We start from the raw sequence: 6000 nt of genomic DNA, 5'->3' as shown, positions 1-6000 counted from the left end.
TGAGAAATTTAAAGTCTTGACAATCGATATTGTCGATTATATCGAAAGCTCGATATTAGCCACGGTACGTTCGTATAACATCATCGATAAAGCCGAAGCCTAAAATTATTTATCACGGCTGTCGACTCAACTACTTTTGACGATATTTTATTAGGAGAGGGAGAGCGATGTTCCTAAGAGCGGAAAGGAGCGGAAAGAACATTATTAAAAGCACTGCCATTCAACATCCTGAAATGAATGCTGCCTTTACAAATCCCTTACGAATCGAAACTAATCCCATTCCCTCGGCTCTCTGCGCCTTCTCAATTTCAGCTGACAAAGCACTCGCGCCTATCAAGAAATCGGCCTTCGTGCGCGACCTCGCACATCCGGATTCCAGAAAGAAGGATCTCGGGCCTCGACGAAGCCCTCGATCGTTGGGATCCTCCCTCCGAGGTGCCCATCGACTTTCCGGGGCCCCGCGCGTAGCCTTAAACCCCCCTCCCCTCCCCTCCATCCATCCATCCATCCACCTACAACCAACCATCCATCCACCCATCCATCCACCCATCCATCCATCCATCCATCCATCCATCCATCCATCCATCCATCCATCCACCCCCCCCCCATCCGACAATCCCTAAGACCCCTGGTATCAACTCTCTCGCTTTACGGCCGTTTGGTCGCCGGTAACATCGACACATCCACAATCTGGTTATACGAAATGCGGATGCTGCTGCACTCCACGAGATTACTCTGCAATCAGGGGCGCTCGGCAAGCTCCGATTCTTGGTAAATTCCTCGGCCGGTGCACTTGATGCAAGTTGGTTCTTGAATATTCATATAAATGCTGTTTGGATCACGGCCTGTGGAAAAAGCCTTTCGTTATAACAGCGCAGCATCGCCGTTTTTCTTCTTCTTTTTTTTTGTTTTTTGTTTTTATATAATCTTGTTAATCGCTCGCGTACACTACTTGGTGGGCTGCCATATCTCTCATCCTTCCATTCCGAACCCCCACTCACTTAACAATTCGTTCTCAAAGCTATGCATTGTTCGATAACCCACTTTAATAGCGATTCGTCATTTTTAACACCGCGAGCCTCCAGCGCATGTAATCACTATTACACGTGTTCGCTTACATAAATTCCATCTCGTCGAGGAGGCCGATAGACGGGCAGTAGTCGGCTAAAGTGGTATTTACGAAGCATAACGAGCTTGGGAGATGGAAGATGCGCATAAGGAGTCCGAGTGCGAAATAAGCAGACGAGAAAGCAAAAAGTATAAAGAGAACGAGGGAGAAGGTCGGACATACGTGTGGTATAGGGTTGGTAGTGGGTAGGGGGTAGTGGGTTGTGATATGGGCGGGTTGGTCGAGTAGTGGTGAGATTGGTGAGGAGGGATAGGGGGATGGTGGTAGGTTTAAGATGTGAATGGAGGAGGAGGTGGAGGGAGGCCAAGAGTACGTAGGTAGATCGTAAATGATGCGCGCACGGAGGCGACCCGAGAAGAACGTGTTATGCGCATCGTGATTTATATCTGGGCAGCATCAGCAGCAGCAGCAGCAGCAGCAGCCCTTAAGCTTTAATGTCGATGTCACCTACAGTGCGCGAGCGATCGATGCAACGGGAGAATTCAGAAGAATTATCGGCCTGCGACCCCGTACACGTATTTTCTTACGCGAGCGCTTCGAGGACTATTCGATTACGCACTTTTTGTTATGGGAATCGTATGGGCTTTGTCCTCGCCGTTTTCCATACTATAAAAATACTCTGGAGATATTAATCTATTATTGTATAGGACGAATGAAAAATTGCGCATTCAATGGACTCGGGGGCTCGTTGACAAGTGTTTATAAGAAACTGACTTATCTGATGTATTATCGGAACGAGGCCATGTGGTGCATTCGCGTTTTATTTCCACTCTGATTTCAGAACTCGACCGATAAATCTTGTGGAGTGTAATTCTACTATAAGAACGTTGGAAATATCATCGTATATCGTGGCGGGATTTAAAGTTATATAAAGTGGTAACAGGCTAGTATTTATACAATTTAATGATTATACAATTGGATATACTGATGGCCATTGCTCGTTTAGTTTCTTTCGATAACTTGCAATTTCACTCAAATAAACAATGAAAGCGTAAATACAATAATGTTGATAATAAAGCCTATTGCAATTGAGCACTAGCAATTTCATTCCGAGGTATTTATAGCACAAGCGACTGTTGTCTAAGCTCATCGGGAATTAAGAAGTACATAAATTCAAAGAAGCTTAAAGTGCTAATGGTATTAGTCTTGAATTTTAATGATTCGCATATTGAAAGACTTTTTTAAAGTATTTCGTGTATTATTACTATTACTATTACTACTACTACTATTATTATTATTATTGTTATTATTATCATCATTATTATTATTATTATTATTATTATTATTATTATTATTATTATTATTATTATTATCGTGACACTTAATAGACGACAATGATCTGTGTAAGTGGTACGTGTATTTTTTCAATATGCTGATATGACTGACTGAATTTCTGAACAACAAGATGCTGAAAAAAAAGTTATAATGTAAATGAACGGAACATTTCTTCGTTGACCAAATAAAAGGCATTAACGGCCTTATAAAACACACGTAACAGCGTAAAAACATTTTACTCGATTTATGGCTGAAAAATAAAAAGAGAGGATAGCATCCATTGACTTCCGATAAAAGATCCGCACTCAACGATGGCGAAATTCAACGGCGAAATAACGCCGAAAATTCAGGAAGGTCGCTGACGACCTGTGGAAGTAAAAAAGAAAAAAGCAAGCGCTATACACTATGCCAAATATATATATATATATATATATATATATATATATATATAGAAACTTACACTGGAGGTGGTGGCTGGCAAAAAGATCGAAAATTCAAGTGAATTTAAAACTGCCGGAAATGGCAGCAAGTGAGAATGACACGCGAAGTCCGGGCCTGTGCAATAAAAACAAAAGAACAAAGAAGATAGATGCGAAATAAACGAGAGTAACTCCAGGATTACATAGAAATTCCTCTCTCCTCGATTTACCCTCATCTCAATTGATCTTCGAATTATATTATCGAACATATATATATATATATATATATACATATACGTCAAGGAAAAAAGTACTCTTGTACTGTACTATGAACCCTTTTGAATGTTGAAGAATTTATGAGAAGCAGCTGATTGCCTATTTACAGGTAATAATTAATCCCAATGGCAAGCTGCACTTTCAAAATATTTTTATAATACTATAATTATAAGATAGAGGAGGTAAAATTATTCGATTCTTAAAATATTTATAATTAGATATAATATCTGAAAATATAGTTACTCTTGTGCTTAAAAGTATAATTAAACAAGTCAAAGTCCTTAAATCACTTACAAATCAATTCATAATTAATTTGCAAAGTTAAAAATAAAATGTACGGAAGTATAGTAAGCAGAAAAAAATATTGCAATATCAGTCGGGAATAACAATTATTTGGTAATAGATATATTTATATAAAATGAACCCTGGCATCTTACCTACGGAAAAAATGCATCGGCTGCATAGCTCGCCATTTCCTAACATTTACATAAAAGGCGAGTCCTTTATAAAAAAAAAAAGAAAGAAAGAAAAAGAGAAAATGAATGCAGTGGAATTGTAGTTCATCGCCCAAGAAGCGAAACGAGCTCGTCAAAGAAAAAAAAACTCGCAAGCTCGTCGAAAAGAAACGCCAAGAGAGCCGAATTTCCCGCGCGAATGAAATCCTCAGCGTTCCCTTTTCTATGCCCCTTTCTCACTCTCTCTCTCTCTCTCTCTCTCTCTCTCTCTATCTATCTATGTTTCTCTATCTATCTATGTTTCTCTATCTATCTGTATTTCTATCCCTATCTCTTTTGCACTTTTTCTCTATCTGTGTACCACGCGTCTTGCGTTCCTCAACGACGTTTAATTAAATTCCCGTCGTCTTTTTTGCTCCGACTTCCGTTGTGAGTGTGTCCGGGTCAGCCGGGACTCTTGGTCGTGCTCTAATTGACGGATTATTCAAATGTTGCGCGTGTGATCGATCGTCATGGTTCCTTCTTTATTTCTCGCCCCTGGTGTTCCGTCGTCTTTGCAATTTATTTGCGCGCCCTTATTACAGACGTCGTTCTATGGGATAAGGGATCGCTTAAATTCATCGGCATCTTTTTTTTTTTCATCTCCCTGGTTATGGAAGGATAAAATTCAATAACAGCGATATTATTCTGCCATTGTGCCTTAAAAGGAATAGTCTTTTATTTAATTCATTGCGGATATTCGTGTAAACAACGGCATTGTCGTAAGTATGTCGGTGCTGGTCTAATATGTTTATTTCAAACTGAATTTTTTTTTTACGCCTTTGGTGAATGGTATTTTTTAATTCTATTCTTTGGATTGATCATGCGTGTATTAAATAATTCGAAATTTAGAGTAAAATCTAGTCTCTTGTACTGTCCCATTCGGTTTACAATCAAAGACGAATTTTAATTACTTTCAATTAAATTGTACGACAGTTAGGAAGAAATATTGCTCGTTCTTTAAAATTGCCACCTAATTGATAAAGAAAGCTATATTTCACTTTACTCGTAATTAGAAGTACAGATATAGTTGAATTGAATTAAATATTCATGTATATACTATATTGTAATCCAAATAGTCAAATTGTTTTGAGATAGTTCTGTAAGTTCGTAAATGATTCCTTCGCCTTAAATAATTGAAAAGCAGCTTGAAATTTCTGAAAATTAGTTACTTTTTTGGCTGCGTATTACATCACACGTATTAGTATACAAAAAATACTTTTAAATAATAGCTTACTATATCATAAAAATATATCTATTATTATTTAAGTTAAAGCAAATAAAATGAAAAATCTAATGTTTCATTAAATGTTATTAGTAAATGTCAAGTTGCAATCAAATCTCAACTTGCACACTTAGATATGTGAGCTTTCCAGATAAGAGATAAATTACCTTCGAATCATATAATTTCTCAAGAGTTTATAGATGGTCTTGAAAGTTATTTTAGTTTATTTTAGTAAAAGTACAAAGCAGAACGATGAAAGTGATGCTATTCGTAGACAGATTGGATTGGCTTTATTTTGCAAATAATATAAGTTTTTACACTTATTTAGAATTCATAAAACTTTTTTTTATAAATTCGAATAGTAATCGTTATCATTTGTATATAAAGAGTATTAAAAAAAATAATGAAAATTAAAAAATTTCTATTTTCATCTAAAATTGAAGCACTAAGCAGTAAATCGATTTTAATCAAAGTTGTGCTTACAAAGTTTCAGTCGAAAAATAAATTTACATAAATAAATACAATGTGCAAGCAATCAATGAATTTAATTAACGATTGAATTGTTAAAAAATCTATGATAGGTATAGCTTTAAAAGTATTACGTACAAAATTTCCTATATATTGTGTCAGTGAATTTAAATTTATTATTAATTGTCGACTATGTGATATGACTTAAATATCAAAAAAGTTTTCAATATAAATGTGTACGTAAAATTTACACTGTACATATATATTTAATAAAATTTACATTTTCATTGTGTTTATCAATATGAATAGCCTAACAACTTTTAATACACTTAATATCAGAATTATTATACAAGTGTAAATAAAAAAAAACACCTACTATGATTGGAAGAGTAATGAAAATTTTAGCCTGTCGGTGAGCAATATAGTACACACAAGTTTATCGATAAGTGAAATCTAAATCAACGTAGCTAATAATAATGAAATTTTCATCTTTAATAATGCCTTGTGCAACATTGTGATACTAAATTCTACTGCTTAAACTATGTCCAAATGAGTTGCGAACGAAATAAATTGAGAACTCATCACAAATGCAGCAAAAGACATGCCTGTACTCTATCTCGTTCTAGTAAAGCTAACAAGATGAAAGATAGCAAAGTAGAAATCTGCCTATATGATTTTACCAACGCGGACCAACACTGATAAAGTCAATAATTC

Source organism: Ceratosolen solmsi, unplaced genomic scaffold (genome assembly GCF_000503995.2).
Source record: "Ceratosolen solmsi marchali unplaced genomic scaffold, CerSol_1.0 scaffold27, whole genome shotgun sequence".
NCBI classification, from domain to species: Eukaryota; Metazoa; Arthropoda; class Insecta; order Hymenoptera; family Agaonidae; genus Ceratosolen; species Ceratosolen solmsi.
The sequence above is the reverse complement of the archived record's forward strand: the minus strand, read 5'-3'. Positions refer to the sequence as shown.